Raw genomic sequence first — 18,864 nt, 5'->3', positions numbered from 1 at the left:
ACATGCATGTATACACGTTCTGAACACACGTACATAAACATACATACAAATCTATAATACATACATAACCTAATATATAATGTAACATAACATAATACAAATAAACATATTATTATAAAAGGGAAGTTATTACCACATATTTATACACACAGACATCTATGGTATCTTTAGGTTGTTCATATAATATTGTAAATATTAATCACACTGACAGAGTTCACTGTACATGTTCGTTATCTGTAAGTTATAGTATTAAATGTAGGCTATTTTTGTTGTCACGTGGCCTGTCAAACATTATCTGGCGTGGAGACTGTATTTCTGTCTTATTTTGAAATCCTTCACCGGAAACTCTCTGCCACACTTCGTGTCGTTCACGGCACTTTCAGTCACATGGTGCTGCCTAAGCGGAGAGCTGATGGAGCCAGATGAGAGAGGCAGGAGGAGGCGAGCCCCTCCGGTTGCGCGTCAGCATCCCCTCAAATAGGAATCCGCCGCTGTCACTTCTCGTGCTCCACATACAGAGAGACGGACGACTGTGGCCCCGAAACAACAACTACAAAAAAAAAAAAAAGGCGATCTCCACCTGGCGTGCAGCTGTGTTTTTTATTTTTTAATTTATGTTCTTTGCTTTTTCCGTGTGATGTCAAAGAAGAAGAGTAAGGTGAGGCTGTGAGGAGGTGCTGGAAGCTCAGCAAAGAATGATAGTGAGGATCGAGGCGCGCTGTCCCAGGAGAAGTCATCTGAAGAGCTGGCCCCGAGAGACCGGGATGCTCCTCTAACGCACCGGCGGGGCGAGTGAGTACCACACACCCGATCTCTCCCCCCTCCCCACCCTGCCCCTCCACTTTGGGCTTGACAATCCGTGCAGTTTCAGTCGGACCGCTCAGCGTTTTGCCTGCTTCCTCTTTATCGCCCCGCTGAATTATTCCATAACTCGATCCCACCTGTCTGATCAATCATTCATAGGCTTCTTAGTAAAGTGCAGCATAACCCGGGTCGGTCAGCGATGTGTGAAAGTTGCCTCGCTAATTTGGGGGAATGGTGCACTTCCCTCCTCCTTCTCTTCCTCCTCCTCCTCCTCCCTCTTGCACACACCTAATGCATGCACGCATCAAGGTTTAATAGCATGCATGCGGTGCAGTTACAGCTGGTGAGGTTGATCGTGTCCCCCCCCTTTTTTCTTTTTTTCTTTAAGTTTTTTGATTGGAGAGAGCATGTGTTGCACGCTGCGGCCACACAGTCCGTGCGAGGGGCTAATTAATATATTTTAAAAAAGCCTTTGTGATGGGCTCTCCTATCACTGGTACTCATCATTAATCCGCTGATGGCCCAGAGGGCGTGGGTTGCTGTACGTGACGATAAGGAGGAAGGCGCAAGTCCCACTTACACAGCGGGGTTTGATTAATTATGGACTCAGGACTGATGAAACTCAGAGGAGACGCACTCACACAGGCATGTGGAACAGAAACTAAGGTTCTTAATGACAGTTTGACGTTTGACACTGGAGATTATTACTGTGATTATTTAACACAATTTCTGTGTGTTTGGGCTCCGGTTAAGGCCGTCTACCATGATGTGAGCTGACAGCAACATCAATCCTTTCGCACGTCTAAATCAGGCAGTGATGATGCTCTCACCTGTAATAAGCGCACGGCTCGCTGTGCTGCCGAGTGTGTGGGTGTGAGCAGAACTTCTACATCGGGCTCGCTGCATGTCGATGAATGAAATCCACTTACTATGCAGCAAGGGTTCCCATATCCAGAGTGTGTGTCTGTGTGTCCATGTGTGTATCTCACCTCATTACACTCATTGTGTTGACTTAAGCAGGAGGGTCACCCCTGAGGGCCCCTCCCCTCCATTCTCTCCCCATATCGAGGAGCGATGCCCTGATTACACCACACTCAGGTTCACCGCTGTTATTTTGACCCCAAGCATCATATGTGAACGTGACGTATATATCGTTACACAATCGCCAGTACGGTCCCCACCACCACCACCACCACCACTCACCACGAGTGCGCTCCATCGAGAGGTGCTTAACTCTTGGATCCTCGTACATTTCAAATTTGCGATGGAGCTCCGGCACCGGTTTGAAAATTCCGGGCAATTATGTTGACAAGCCTGCCCACGCGCACTTTGTACAGGAGCTTCACTAGCAGTATTCCTGGTTGATTCTACAAACTCACACACACACACACAAAGCTGGCTTCCCCTTTACATCCTGTGCACTGCTTTTTATCCCGAGGCGTTCTCAATAGTCTCCCCGTGTGTGTATTAAACATCAGGCCTGTCGAACTGCAGGCGGAGGGGCCGAGCACTTTAAGGCAGAGTCAGCCTTCTGTGGAGGGTGACAGAACAGTCAGATGGCCCCCACAGGGCAGAGAACAATTCCTGCTGCTGATGCACCCAAGGCGACAGGACTGGAGCACTCCTTATCCTCCCTCCCTCCCTCTCTCTCTCCCTCCCGCCCTCCCTTCTCATCCAACCACCATCCCCTTTTCCCACCTTCATCTCGGAGAAACAAACACAATCTCTCGGGTTCACACCTGCACCTCGGCTTTCTCCGCTCCAGCTACCTCCCTCTCTCGTCTCCGACGCATGCACGCACCCGTCAGCGCTGACTCTGTCGTAAACACACATGCAGACGTGCTCAAAGAGTAATAAGCCTGTGAGGCCATTAGGTCATGACAGCTGCTCCCATACACAGCATCACTGTGCTTTCCCATACACACTAGCCTCACACTTTTCCAACGTCCATAATCACTATGATGATCTACGTACGCTGCTATATTCTGCTCACTGGCCACTTTAGCACCCACCCCTGTGCAAAGCGGGCGATGAAACCGTTCTGACACTGAGTCTGGCTTCATGATCCCTGTGCTGTTCTCTTTTTTGGGACCGTCAGAGAGGACGGAATTCAATCAATAGTTAATTTTGCTGTCGTACAGGACGGCGTTGTTCTGTATGGTTTTTCTTGTACGTACATGTGGAGGGCAAAAAAACTAGAAAATCAGTGTAATTTACAAAGTACCGTAATTGATTATAACTTCAATTATAAACTTGCATCCGAATTTATTTCAGAGATTCAACATTATGAGATTTGTAGAAGTTGAATTCATGTCAAAGTTATTGTATTGAATGTATAGGCTGCGTGGACTACTTTTTATCAGAAGGGCCAGATTTGAAAAAAGTTAAATAAAATTGATGCTTGGAATTTAAAATTCTTTGGATGTTAAAATAAGGCACTTTTTATATATTTCTTTCTTTGTATTGTTTATTAGTTTTCACGTTTGGAGAAGAAACATACAGTATATACGAAAGAACTGGAAGAATAATGCAGCTTTTAAATCTTCCCTTACCTCTTCCTACCTGCTCCTTATCTTCCCTCTGCTCAAACAGCCTTGGTTAAAACTTTGAATCGAATAAAAGTATTAATTTCGCTTAGCAACAGACACAACTAATGAGGCGGCTAATTATCCTCCTAACAAAACGATCAAAGGAGTCAGAAGGAGGTTGTCGGGATGCTAGTTGAACGGGTCTGGCCCTGTGTTGTCTTCACAATGTCTTCAAGTCAATTTATACTCTGTATTATACGTGTTTAGGCTTTTCCAGAACTTTCATGTTGGAGCCTTCACACGCAGCATCACGAAGATACAAGACGCAAATTATAATTGTACTTCCTTCATACAGAACTCCGCGGACACGTTGCGCATGTTGCTGGCTAGCAAATGTACAGCTGCTAAACCTGCTGGTTTTGGGCAAGTAATCAGGCAACATCCCTCCTGTGAGCCTGCCATTAAGGCTGCGCAACACATACGATATTATATTGTTACCATGATACGAAACTGTATGTCGTCTTCGTTATCATTACTAGTGCATTGCCCGTAGGAAGCATGTATTCCTATAGAAAAGTGGGAGGTTAAGTAGCTTTTTCATGGATGGCCAATTGAGGTTGTGTTTGAAGGTGGGACGTCAGGGATATAATTGGCTGTTTTTGACTACTTTTGATTATACCATTATATTTCACCTTAAAAGCTATTTACCTTGCCCTGTTTGGTGTCATTATTTTCAGCACAACCTCACATGTGTGACTGTACAGTTATTTTTTTCATTTTGACATATTATATTAACACTATGGACCTAAAATCACAAAATAACATCAAATCAGAGTAGGAAAAAGTTATTTTTTACTGTGAAAACCACAAATATGTTTAATGAATCAATTGCATTAGTTATAATGCAAATATAAATTGTTGTTTGCTAAATTTGTGCATAAGTTTTTTAAATTTACAAAGTTATATATAACTATTTACATTGAAATGCAGGCAATGCCTCAGGCTCCTCAGCTCAATGAAGAGCTGCACTGCCTGCTCCACATTCAGCAGTCTCCTCATTGTTTTTGACTCACAACACAAAAAAATTACTACACTACACACTAAACACACCACACCAAACACTATATAACATACTAACTATACACTCCAAACACGCTATATGTCACAAATCTCTCAACTCTCAAAACTCGCCATCTCTGTCGCTGTCTGTATCACCGCCGGTGTCCCTCACACAACTTTCCCTGTTCCTCAGCAACCAAACTTGCTGCTTGCTTGTTTTTACCATTTCTTCCTGCACCAGACACAAAGCAAACATGACGGCAATGATAGCGAAAAAGCGTGGCGGACATTATTTCACCGAAGTCTGGTTTTGGACGTGCCGGTGCGTCCGGTCCTTCGACCAGGGAGGTAGGCCGTGGGGGTGGGCTAGCAGCTAGCTACACATGAACATCCACAGATTCCGATTCCACTTTGTTGTCCTGGTGTATCCGGATCCCCTCAGACCGGAACAGACTCAGTCCGAACTGGTTTAGTCTCATTAATCCACAACAGTCAGTTTAGATGCACAGAACGGGACCAAACCGCCGGCAAAATCCCGGTCCAGCTCACGCCGCAGCAGGTATAAATCCGCTTGTTTCTTAAGGTGTGTCGTGGGCTTGAGCTCTGCAGTGATTGGCTCTGGTGCGCATGTGACTATGGTGGCTATGGTTAGCAATGCTAGCGGAATTCGTAAAGCATTTCTGAAATAATTTTATGAACGGTATCATTGTAGTCCAAACAAATGCAATGTTGCACACCCTTGAACCAAGCAACAGCCATGTGGAAACTCTCAGGTCAGTCTGATCCTGATCCGCAGAGATATTTGAGGCAAACACACACAGACAGACAGACAGACAGAGATTCCTTGCTTTTATAGAGAGATGTCGTGATGTGGCGTAAGCGTTGTCTTTTCTTGGTTTTATAAGCTGCATCACGCTGAGGTGATGTCATATACTGCACTCACCAGGGTGTTCCACTTGTTCTGATACTCGCCTTTACCCACTTAAACGTTACATCCACATTATTTATGATTTTTTATCGGAAATCTTCTTGTGTTGGTGTTTTGTTTAAGTACCGGTAGTCATACCAACAATACTGTTGCAACACTGATAGCTTTATAAGGCCCGTTTGGTCAAAAAACATTGTGATGTTGGATTTTGCTGCCCCATCCGAGCATTAATGAAGTGCTTCTGAGGAGATTTGAAAGTATCGAGTTATGTATTGTGTGCATGGCTTAAAAATCTCTTGATATTATTTTAAGGTCATATCGCCCCGGCCTTATCCACCATCCCTCCTCTTCATCCCCTGGTGGCAGAGGGAGTGCAGGGAAAGGGTGGGTGCTTGTCAGCCTGACTCATTGATCCCGTTATCTGACTGAGCTTAGCGCATGTTAGAAATCTATAGTCCCGACAATGAGGGAAACCAAAAGAGTGAAACAAAGCAGGTCCATTCACCTGTTAGGGATAAACGAATCACCTAGCAACTGTAGTAGACAATGTGTAGTGTAATGTGTGCGACTGAAAATAATAGTACAATGACAATATACTATATCCAGGAGAATATATGTTACCTAGAATACATCTGTGTGGGAGAGAGTTTGACTGAAGTGTAAATGATATTGCACTTCAGTTCCTGTTTGGTTCGTAGCTAAAGGTAAATAATGAGACATATCATAGTTCTGTTGACGTTGCTATGCCCCCCCCCCCCCCCCAAAAAAAAAAAAAAACCTGGTGAATTTTAAGTTGTCCTTCAAAGCTCTGAGACTTGATTTAGCTTCTCCTTGAAGCTTAAACGCTGGTAGAAATGCCCCTTACTGTAGCAGGTAAGGGCTTTTTTTTTTTTTTTTCAAGAAGGCTGTGAGCCAATCACAAACCGAACATTTAAACTGTCCTGTTTAATGAATCCACCCTTCTTTAAAAAAAAAAAAACACCATTTGCCACCACAGTCTGTTTCTTCTCACACGCAGTTACGCCCTCTTTCTCACAGGTTAACATAATCTCTCTCTCTCTCACACACACACACACACACACACAATTATAGCCTCTCACACACACACACTACCATTGTCGACAAATACACATTCAGTCTCACTTGCACGCCATTGTTCTTCCCTACAGTGTAATTCTTCATACTGTCTTCCATTCTATCATTATAAAGAGAGAGTGTATGATGGTGTGTCTGAGGGAGAATTATAGTGTTTATGAGAGAGAACAGAGGACACAGTGCCTCACAGACATTTAGGGGTTTTGAAAATGTCAGTCATTGTCCGTGGCCTTTGGTTCGCCGGAAAAAGGTGCAAAAGTGCGATGTGAGCTTCGCCCATCACAGGGGTAAATGGTCCGTGAATCCTCTAAGTGTGCGTGTGCACACGTGTGTGTGCATGTCAGCTGTGTGTGCATAATAGCTCAGGGATCGGGGGTGCCGTAGATTGGCCAGTCAGCCAGACAGATGTGCCCTCGGCTGGACTTGGAGTGCGGGGCCTCAAACTGGCCTGCCACCCAGCATTAGTGCCATGGATCCGTGACCAAAGAGCTCAGGGCACCAAAACTCACTGTCTGCATAAAATGCACTCAATTATTAATGCTGTGTATAGGGCAATAAGAGGCAGTGCAGAGGCCAAGGAAGGAAACAAGGAAATGGGCACTGAAGAGAGAAAGAGAGAGTGAGAATGAGTCAACAAGGGATGACAAGCAAAAGTGGGATAAATGACTTTGTTTTTTTTTTACTTCTGCGATGAACTGATTAATCAATCGAAAGACAAATGAATCGCAGACTATTTTGTCAGACGATTCATCGTTTCACACATTTTTTAAGCAAAAATCATGAACATTAGCTGGTTCCAGTTTCTTTAATGTCAGGATTGCATGCTTTTCATCGTCATATATCATCGTAAATGAGATCTTGTTGGGTTCATGATTGTTGGTTGGACAAAAGAGGCAATCTGAAGACGTCTCTTTTGAAAAACTTTGATGGTTAATAATTGATTGTGAAAAGTTACTGGCAAATTAGTTGATAATGAAAATCATCATCATTTGATGCAGCTCTACCAGAGATCAAGAAAGTATCTATACAGCACTTTGGTGAGTTCCTGAATTGCTCTCCTCTTAGAAACACGAGAAGTAGAAGGACGTGGTTAGACCTTCATCTCTTTTCACACTACTGCACATTTTATTTATTAATTCACACCCGTTGTTGTGTCACACGTGCTCACCTTTCAATGCGTTTCACAGATAATTACACAGAATCCTGTTGAGCGCACGGGATAGTTTAGTATCTGTCATCTCAGCGCAAACTAAATACATTTCAGGCTAGGTGCAGCACTGCAGTAGCTGGCCATTAGAGTTAGGAGCACTGTAATTCTCAAGTATTGATTCATGTCTCAGCAGTATTACAGCATTATGTCCCTGAACATCACTGTATACAAGAGCAGGCACAATAAATAAAGCAGTGAAGGAAAACATGTGATTGACACAGATATGTGATCAGCTCGTTGTGTCGAATGTGACACTATCACATGAAACATGAAATGATATTCTTGTATTGCATTCTTTATTACTTGTACAAAATGTCCTCCATCCTCTGTTCCCTTTTGAGCGGAGAGAAAAGGTGTTCCGGTCCTAAAGCTTGTGCATTACACTCCATCAACAGTTTGAAAACCTTTCAAGGTCTTTGCAGCAGATGAAGTTAGAGCGCAGAATCAGAGTTTTCACTCACAACAGTTTTTTCCTCAGGCCCTGAACTCATATGTTGTATCAGCAGTGCTCTTTGATTCATCAGCCCTCTGGTGCATGCATTTGTGTCTTTTCACTTATCATTTGTCACGGCCACCTGTGCACCTTAACCGAGCAATTGTAGGTGGAGTGTAGTGCCAGTTTGTGCCTCTCATGTGTTTCCATTATATGTGAGACACAGAGCTAAGCCTTAAATGTATCCCCGCCAGCCTTTGAATTAAAGGTGGACACTTGGCCTCTCTTCTAAAGGTATATATTTCCAAAACTAGGGCTCTCGGGTGTGACTATTAGCGTCGAACAGGCATCCAAAAATCTGTCGAGCGTAGCTCAATATTTTCATCGGTTGCACCGTTGTGCAATTGAGATTACATGCATTTCACCCTTTTTTCCCTGTTTGCAAGCATTAAAATTATGTGTTAAGAAAACAACGGTAATCGGTTAGAAGAGTTGGAAAAGAGAAGATCATCAGGCCTGCATTGTTGAAACGTCCTTCAATTTAAACTTGAATTCAGTCTTAAGATCTTTTCGGACAGTCTGTTGACGCTCAATTAATAGAAGATGGTGAGGATTAAAAAAAAACAACAACAACAACCATGCTCAAGCGGGTTCTAAGAATCCCATGTGTAACTTACGCACCAGTAATCTATAAATCTTCAAATTAACCTTGATTAACGCCAACCTGCCTTTCCTCTTATGTAACGGTGCCAAGAATAATAACTTTGTAGAAGATGAGATTGCTGTGATTCTCTGTACTGAAGAGTTTTCAGCTCATGCAAAGTTCCCTGAAGGCTCGGACGCATGCGTTCCGAAGTAAAATACCCCGACATCACCAGCTGGGAAAATCACTTACATTAAGCCTCAACTTTGCTGAGAGATAAGATCATTTCCGCATCAAAGTAAGCTTTATAAATAAAAGCATTCATACAGTCTCAAGCCATACTTGACACCGTTTTATTAATGAGGCCCCAGGTATTCATTATTTTGGAAAAATCATAGGTTTATCTCTTTGGCTTAAACATAACAGCAATACATGAGAGGCACAAACCGGAGCTAGCATGCCACTCTAGTTTTCAGGTACGTGGAGGGAGTTCGAGCAAATGTAGTGCAGCTGTGGTGGCCAGATATAATAATCAGCGTGGATTCAGTGTCCAAGAAGTAAATGAAGACATGCAGATGGAGACGTAGAGCACAGCTTTGCTGCTTTCCTTCTGCCCTGACTGAGGTGCAAAAATGTGTACTGTAAGTGTGCAAAGACACAATTGAAAGTAATGTCAACATGAATGCCTTTTCGTTTTTATTGACCTCAGGAAATTTGACCTCGGCGTGACCTTTTTTTTTGCTCCGCGGACACGCAACCCCCTGACCTCAGTTTTTTTTTGCTGCCGGCAGTCGGACCTTTCCAGTCCAGTGTTCGCCGCTTCACTGAAAAAGCCACAGCCAAGACGGTGCAGCAGGATGCTCTGTGTTGTACTGAGAAAAAAAGAAGAGACGGTGTTGTTTTTCATTCTTAAAGTTTGTCATTTTCTTCTGGGCGGAGAAGTGTTTTTATACCAACAACAGTTTAATCTGCGCAAACAGAGCGAATCATCTGGGTCTCATTAGTGGAGACAGGATGCTCTTCTCCGTTTCACTCCTGCTTCGTGTTTTTAATGCTGTAAAATCGGCGTACTTAAACATAAATATATTGCCTGCTCTTGCTTTAAAGAAGGGGGTGGCGGGGGGGGGGGGGCTGTTACATAACCACTTTTCATGCTCTGATTGTGGCTGAGCGTCAACCCCAGCGACTCGCCGGCTACAGGTGCGTTTCATCAGACTCCGCTTTGCACTTCTTCTCAGGAAATTTAATATTAGACTCTGACTAACTGCGAGGAGCGGCGACAACCCGGAGCAGCAGTGTGAGTGTGCACTACTCATGACAAAACTCCCTTCCGTCGGCTTGCGAATGCGACTGCAGTTGGTAATGGGCTGTTGCATCAGCACACAGAGATAATTCGATGACGCCATCGTGTGAAGCGTCCGTATGAAAAACCCTCCTGTGAGCAAATATGTCAGCGAGAACCAACACAAAAAAAGATAACCGAGTTCAGAGAATAATTAGCCAGAGTGCGGTCGGGAAGTTACATGTTCAAATGCAGTTTGTTGTATCTTGTTGGATGTTAATGAACTGATAATATATTCAGAATGGGCAGACTTGTTGTGGAGCAGGGCAGGATGTGTTGTAGTGTTTACTGTACGACTGTGTGTGTCTTGAGTTATTTAAGTGTTTTCTACACCTTTCCTGAGCCATCTGTCCGCATTTGCACTGTTTTTGTGTGTTTTTTTTCCTCTAACCGGCAAAAACTGTCATGGCTCGGTCATGAGTATGCGGCAAGCCACCCCGCCATCAATGCCTCTTCCTGTTTGAGCCGCAGACAGACAGCCGGTGGGCGAGTTCACCTTTGCAACAGTAGCTGTTCATTGATTCCTCTGACAGTCACACAGGTGTTGGCGATGGAAGATCAGCCTCTGCACTCAGAGAGGCGCGAGGACAGCGGGGCATTCATGCTCACTGCTGTGTTTATTTATTCATTAACAGGCGGTTTGCTCCTCAGCTCTGCCTCGGAGGACCGCTCTCACCTGTTCCCGTACCCCGTCCCCCCCCCCCAGGTTTGAAATAGCAATGCATCAGATTTTCAGATCTGTCTCGGGCGCGTGGGATCACACAAAATGCGCACGCACACATACACGCACACAGCAGCATCCGCCTCACTCTCCTCGCCAGCCATGAATGAGCGAGACTGGAGGGACAGTGAAAGCCAGAGGAAGAATGAAGGGTGGAGTCGAGGGGCTCCAGGGAGCGTGGCAAGGCAGATCCTATCGATTGGTTTAGTAAGAGAATCCTCCGGCTTTTAGTGGTGCTGCTTAATAAGAGTGGCTTGCGGAAAGAGAGATCACATCGGCTGAACTTCACTCCAGAGGTTGTCTTTTTTAGCTTTGAAGAATAGTTCCCAGGAAAGAGGAAAAAAAAAAAAATCAAAACATAAGCGAGACGGTGCTTAAATCCGTTTAGGTTTAGTTTTTTTTTTTTTTTTTGGTCTCTCAACAACTTTCAAGATCTGGAAATGTTTCTTGACGTGACATTTTCTCTGCGAGGTCAGCCAACTGCTCCAAAAGTGAAACAAAGGTCATAAACTTTATGTCACAAGGCCTTAAATGTTGAGCACGCCGTCACAGGTGTGTGATCTCTCTTGAAGACCTAAGCAGCCAAAACTGGTATCACGCAGCACACCAGCAGGATCACACAAAATCAGTTTCTGGATCTTGCAGCGGGTTTGTGTGCTCATCACAGGGTGGATGTTGTGGGGGGGTTTTTTTTTCGCATTGACGTCGTCTTTTTTTTCTTTCTTTTTTTTTGCTGCATGCACCCTATCTGTCTATCTTGGTGTTAAGTGAGGAGCCCGCTTCAGAGAAACACTGAGCTATTTCAGGAGGCAGCAGATTGTGTTAAGCGAGGAAGTGAAGTGACACAACTGGGGTTGAGATGTCTTGGTGCCTCAAAACCTTGAAAATGTCTTTATTTAGTACCTCGCTCCCCCGACGCCCTGCAGAATGCACCTTAGCTACCATCAGATAACGTCGGCTTCAGACGCAAGCAGCATAATCAAAGCCTGAAGTTACACAACCGCGTTCCTGATGATTCTTTTTTTTTTTCTTTTTTTTTTTTTTATTGTAAAATGACATTTTTAATCAGGGAGACTGCTATCTCCACACCTAGGTTCTTTTTAATTCTTTTTTCACTGGCAAAAAAAAGAAGATGTTTTTGTCATCACTTTGACGTTTTAATATATAGATTATTAAATATGAGCTAATGTAACTTTGAAGAATGCGGGGACGTGTGATTCTTTGTTTGTGTGTGTTATTGAGAGAGAAGTTGGAACTATTTTGGGCTGTTTTTGATGATTTAATTTTATTATTTATGTATTCACCTCCACATGAAAGGGAGCTGCGGTCCCAAGTGGTCTCTGTCTTTTTTTTTTTCTCCTTCACACACACTTTTACTCTCTCTTTCATGCAAAAACACACACTCACACAAATCCATATTTATTCAGCCGTTTGCTGCCGTTCTTCGTAAAATCACTTTCAGCACTTTTTTTTTTTTAGCGTTTTATTTGACGGGATCCATACACCTCCATCACACCCTCCCTCTCTGTCGGAGCTGAGCAGACGCCGCGAGGTTCCCACGTAATCCGACACGTTCGGTGTGGATGTGCATGTGCAGTTCGCCGTGCTTGCATGTGCTCGCGCTCTTGTTTAATGAAAGCACCTGCTGTGTTTGTCCCCTTCACTCACCCATCGGATCGATGGCAAGCTGGCTCTGTCAGCGTGTTAGCTGTCATGGAATCTCTGCTAACCCAATTAACCAAACCGTGCACTAACCTAATTAGCTGAGGCCCTGCACTATATTAACCCGATACACAGCGTCGCACACATATGTCTCGCTGTCATCGGATGTGCAAGGCCAGCGGGTCAAACACAGAGCGAAATCACTGCTGATGTGATGTGCTTCTTTCACACTGAGGAGCAATCACTGTAAAATATTAATGTGATGTTATTTTTGGTCCCTTTTATGTTTTTTTTTTTTGCTCATTGGAATCAAAAGCGCTGTTGAGAAACTCACATTTACGAAAAAAAAAAAGCCCAAAAAACACATGCTCAGCCAAACTCACTGTACCCAAGCACCAGACACAGATATACACTAGTTTTATCATCAACTAATCATTTTAGCTCATTTTCAGGCGAAAAAAAAAAAAACACCAAACATTGGCTGGTTCTTGCTTATCAAATGTGAAGATCTGAAGCTTTCGTCACTAGTGATAAGAAATGAAGATCGACAGATTATTGGCCTGGACGATTATCAGATCCAATATGTAACATTTTTTCAGCTCAACCGATCTTCGAGGGGATAGTTTTTGTCAGATTGCCGATAAAGTATATATTTTTTTCCTTTGAAAATGCCCTTCTTTGGCTCTGATGCCAAATAACTATAAACTACTAATAGTGATATATGATAGAAATGAATATTTTTGGTTAATTCAATTGAATAGAGCTGATAATCTGAAGCCAAGCTGCTTACATGGATTTCACAAGCACAGCATCTCCACACTCCCACACAGTAGGTGATGGTCGGCACCTTTGAAGTTGATTTGTGATACGCCAATGAACACAAAGAAGAAAAAGTAGACTAGGACAAGAAGAAGGAGAACATGTGATTGTCAGTGTGGATGGTTTTTACAGTTTCAGAGGAAAACAACTCAATTGCAATATGCAATACACGTCGCACACAGGTTTAGAGAGGAGGGGGAAAGTCTACAAGTTCTAATATAAGCCGATCTGTGGAAAAGCGTGAGGTTTCGCAAATCTGAACGCAAATGGCGTAAGACCAAATTGCAGGTTGATTATGGTATCTATAAGGACCTGCTTAGTAAATATAATAAAGAAATTAAAATGGCTAGACAACATTATTTCTCTCAAATTATTACTGAAAACTTAAATAACTCCAAAGTGCTGTTTAGCACTATCGACAAACTGGTTAATCCGCTTTAATCAATTCCTGCTGAGTTCCACTCTTCAGTGAAATGTAATGAATTTGCCACATATGTTAACTATAAAATTTCCAATATTAGAAATAAAATTGTGGTTTCCCCTACTGATGGGTGTGACCACTTTCTTTCCACCCAACACGGCATTACCAGCACTCTTTCCAGCTTCACACTGATTCAGTCTAGTGAGCTTCAAGATGTGGTGCAGCAGCTCAGCTCTGCAACATGCTCTCTTGATCTAATGCCTACAAAATTGTTCAAAAATGTTTTTAGCTGTTTGATAGAGGATGTCCTTCAGATTGAAAACACCTCACTACATTCTGGAATCTTCCCCTCATGTCTCAAACATGCTATTGTAAAACCACTGTTAAAAAAGGGTAATCTTGATCCACTTGTATTCAAAAATTACAGACCAATATCAAACCTTCCATTTCTGGGGAAAATTCTGGAAAAAGTTGTTCACCAACAATTATATAGGTATCTGTCAAACCACAATTTGTTTGATGTTTACCAGTCCGGTTTTAGAGTTAACCACAGTACCGAAACTGCCCTGAATAGAGTTGTTAATGATCTTAAAATTAGTACAGACAATCATAAAGTTTCTATTCTAGTTCTTCTTGACCTCAGTGCAGCATTTGATACTGTCGATCATGAAATTCTTCTTCAGCGCCTTGAACACTGTCTGGGCCTTAAAGGCACAGTTCTTCACTGGTTTTCTTCATATCTTACTGGAAGATCTTTCTCTGTGTCCATTGGTAATTATGAATCTGATGAGGTTGGCATTTCATATGGAGTCCCTCAGGGGTCAATTCTCGGTCCTTTGTTGTTCAACTTGTACATGCTTCCACTTGGGTCCATCATACAGCAACATAATATTTCATATCAATCATATGCCGACGACACACAGTTATACATTTCTGTTTCTACCAATAATCTAAACCCAATAAATGATCTCATCCAGTGCATCACAGACATCAGATGCTGGATGGTCAAACATTTTTTACAACTTAATGAGGACAAAACAGAGATTCTTTTGGTAGGTCCTAAGGCTCTGAGGCAAAATATTCAATCCTTGTTAACTCCCCTGTCTGTAAAACCATGTGAGCATGTCAATAACTTGGGTGTGATTTTAGATGCTGATCTCACCTTCCAAAGGCATATCTCTAATATTTCTAAGACTGCTTTTTATCATCTTAGAAACATATCAAACGTTAGATGTTTCCTGTCTCAGTCAGACCCTGAAATGCTGGTTCATGCCTTTATTTCCAGTAGACTGGACTACTGCAATGCTCTTTTTGCTGGACTGAAAAAGCAGAATTTACATAAACTCCAGCGTATTCAAAATGCTGCAGCCAGAGTACTAACGAAAACCAAAAGGTTTGAGCACATTACTCCTATTTTATCATCTCTTCATTGGCTCCCAGTAAAACAAAGAATTGATTTTAAAATACTTCTTATTGTTTTTAAATGTTGTAATGGCTTGGCTCCCTCTTACGTTGCTGACATGCTCACCAAATACACACCAGGGAGATCCCTCAGATCATCAGATAAAGAGCTCCTCACTACACCCAGAATCAACTCCGAATCAGCTCATGGCGCTTTCAGCCACTATGGTCCCACTCTCTGGAATTCTCTTCCACATAAAATACGGTCTGCTACAACAGTGTCTTCTTTTAAAAGTAAACTAAAAACATATCTTTTTTCGCAAGCTTTTAGTTAAGTTTAAAGAGTGTATTTTAATTCTGTCTCATTTGTTTTAAGAATTTTTTTTTTTATTATCATCTCCCTTTTTAAATGATGATAAAAATACATTCTTGTGTGATTGTATAATGTCCTAAATGTTTTTATTCTATTTTATTTTATTTTTTTTATCCTATATGCTATTTTATGTTCTACAATGTATCTTTGTTTTAAGTTCTTGAAGCACATTGAGTTTACGCTTGCCGTATGAAATGTGCTATATAAATAAATTTGACTTGACTTGACTTGACTAAAGGTAAGGAGTGTCTTTTGAATTGATAAATGTTTAGGTATTATCCGTACGAAGCAGGTGATTCTAGGTTAGCTGTATCCATCCATGTGCATCCTAAACTCCTAATAATCTGAACGTGCAAAATAACTAGCAACTAAAGTTTGACTAAAGTCAAATAAATGCAGGTGAGAAAAGTACAAGTACGGTAAAGTAGTAAAAGTACACTACTGGAGTGAATTGTAAAAATAGAATTTCCATTGTAAATGTTTATCATTTCCAGATATTGGTTATTGTTCTCATTGATTACTAACAATTGCTGTCGGTGTTGGCCTTTTGAAAAACGTACCGATCAGTAACAAGAAACTGAAAAATCGTTGGGCAAAACAAAACATTTGAAGATGACTGTGAGCGCTATAGGTGATTATAAAGTAAATTTTTCTGACATATTACACTCATAAAGTCGAGAAAATACAAGGAATAAGTCATAAACATCGTGATAATGTGTAGTTGGTAACTCTAAATCCAAGTATGTAGCTGTGCTGTACGCGTACGCCATGAACATGTCGCTGATGAAAGATAATTGGTATCAACAGCTGGATATTAGCTTGTACATGACCTGACAAAAAACAAGCTGCAGGATTTTGAATTACAATTGTTATGACTCCGGCTCTGGTTGAAGCCTGTGATTCAGTTGAATTAATCACTGAAGACATCCAACATTCATGCTCTGCTGTTGAGTTCTACATTGGTGAAAAAAACAGCGTCTCTCTCTGCTTTGTGAACGGTTCTGAATCGGGGGGGGGGGCGGCTGTGAGTTGCAACAAGTATACCCAGAGCAATGAGACTGAATAGCGTCACGTTGAAAGCAAATATGCCATTCTTCACGTCTAACATCACTCAACCAGGGAAGTAACACAACATAATAATGTTCTAACTAATACGGCTTTCAGCTTCAAACAGTACGTATCATTTTCAGTGCAGCAGCAGGCATTTTTCGGGCTGGATCACATTAGTCATCTGCGACTTTTTTCACCATGTCAGAGGCTGTGCGTAGTGTAATGGATGAGCAGGCGTAGTAACTTGGCAGTTTCTGCGCTAGAGTGGAGGTGTAAGGTAGGTGGCCTTGGACAAGAAGTGTAAAGAAAGGCAGCATGAGTCACCCGGAGAAGAGCCCGCATACTCCCATTGAGAAGCAACCCACAGAGCTCTCCCCGCTGTCTGCTCTCCATCTGCGCTGCCGTGTAGGACGGCCAGAGAAAAGAGAGAGGAGAAAAGGGCGGAGAGATGGCGAACATGCATGTAGGTTAACAGTTTTTGCAGAATTCACCTGGGGTAATGGTTTTTCCACGAGCTGCCATTGTTGAGGCTGACCCCGGCTTTCAAGACTGAATCAAATCGATGGCTCCCTCCGTCTGAGGCTGAGAGGAGCGGGGCAGCTTCGCTCTGTCTGCACGGCCACGATAACACTGCTCAATGGGCGCTAACCACCTTTCAAATGGAAATGGAATATCCAGTGAAAAATTGGACACAGTCATCTGGATGGTACTTAGTGCTGTGGGATCCTGAATGGCAGATAGTAGCGTGACTGTCGGAGGGTGTGTCTCTCTTTGGCTTTGTTGTGTCAAGAGAAAAAAAATCGAGGTTCACGTTGTGCTTTTCCTGAAGGGGTTCGCTCAAAACCAATGCGCTAACAGCAAATGTCTTGCATATTGAGGCACGTAAGGGCTGGATGCAAGCTTGCAAGTGCAGAGAGTGACTCACCCAAAACTACGGGGGCGTGTGCCACAGACTGTATGCTAACTTACAGTATACACTCATCCCAGAGCCAGTTCCTTCTTCCAGTGTCTCCTCCATTCTCTCTCTCTCCCTCCTTGTCTACTCCCCCCCACCCACCCCTCCATCCCTCATTAGCTTCCTTGCAAACACACATGCACACCCTGACAAACCCAGGCTGAAGGGTGGGGGGGATTCATAAATTGCTGACACAGAAAGCGAATGCTGTGATCAGATTGAGTACCGGCTCTGTCCCGTAAAACCCCCCGGGGGATGGTTTAAAATAAATCACTCGCGGATTCTGCCTGCCCTAAAGATTAAAGTGGAGGGAAGTGCGTGCGGATGCATGTGTGCGTCTTAAATGAGATAGCTAAGTTTGTCTGCCCTGTATGCGTGGGTGTGGGTACAGTTACACGCGCTTGTCTGTGTGAGAGTTACAGACTGTAAAGCTAATGAAAAGAGCAAACCGGGGCGGCTGTGTGCGGTGGTAAACGGATGCATGGAAGTGTTGACATGTGTAACTGCTCCAATCGGCTCAGCCGGAGTTGTCCTCGGGGAAATAAGGGGCAGCGGCACGAAGAGTTATGTGTCTGTCTTACACGTGCACAATTTCACTTGTTTCAAGTGAAAGATTGATGTTACGGGACGCAACAAATGTGCTAAATGTGCAGATATAGAGAAATTGTTCTTATAAATTCTGTTGCGTGCAGAGATGCACCAATTATCGAGGCCCAGTATTCAGCATCCTGTTTCTGTCGGTAGCATGGATGTGTAATGAGACCTGGTCACAGCATTCATCATTCCTTTGAAAGCTCAGTGGTGCGTGGAGCTAAAAGAGCTCGACTTCCTGGGTGTGAAAATACCCGGATCTTTCAAGTTGTGCGGTCCTCAGAGTGCGCTCACTAGAGACATCCGCTGACCGGACCGGTTAACTCGGACGGGGATCAGACAATTTAATCGTACGGCTCTTCTAGACTTTCCAAATTTTATTGGACCCGGCAGCTCCACTTATTATAGTGAAACGAGTCATTTCTCAGGGGTTGAGAAGCTCCAAAAAAAAAATATATATATGTATATCCACCGTTTTACAGACGCTTCTTTCACAAGGAAAAGCTTATGGGAAAAACGTCTGATTGGTTAGTACTGGCCTATAGACACTGAAATCTGAATTTTCAAAGTACCTAGTAACTAAAGTTGACAAGTCAACAAGTCATCAAATAAATGGAGCTCAATGGAGCGGAAGTACAAAGTAGCAGAAAATGGTAATACTAAATAGTACCTCAAAATGTGTCCTACTTTACTGCAAATACCGGTTCCAAATATTGGTTATCAGTCTCTGTTATTACTAATAACGTACACATGTATCTTTCTGTGTGTAACCGGGTTTAAATCTAAAGAGCTGTCTGTGTGCATGTAATCGCCTTTAGTTACATGTAGA

General features: G+C 42.9%; 1 protein-coding gene across 1 annotated transcript in view; it reads left to right on the top strand.

The window, feature by feature from the left end:
* The first annotated feature begins 388 nt into the window (after positions 1–388).
* The window catches only part of LOC115585837 (uncharacterized), a 47,597-nt gene continuing 29,121 nt past the window's right edge, over positions 389–18,864 (top strand). Inside the window, exon 1 of the mRNA XM_030424493.1 lies at positions 389–792. The gene's annotated coding sequence lies outside the window, so the exon portion shown is untranslated. The remainder of the gene's footprint in view (positions 793–18,864) is intronic.

The sequence above is a fragment of the Sparus aurata genome, chromosome 7 (genome assembly GCF_900880675.1).
Source record: "Sparus aurata chromosome 7, fSpaAur1.1, whole genome shotgun sequence".
Taxonomy (NCBI): Eukaryota; Metazoa; Chordata; class Actinopteri; order Spariformes; family Sparidae; genus Sparus; species Sparus aurata.
Note: the sequence above shows the minus strand (reverse complement) of the source record. Positions and strands in the feature narration are given on the sequence as shown.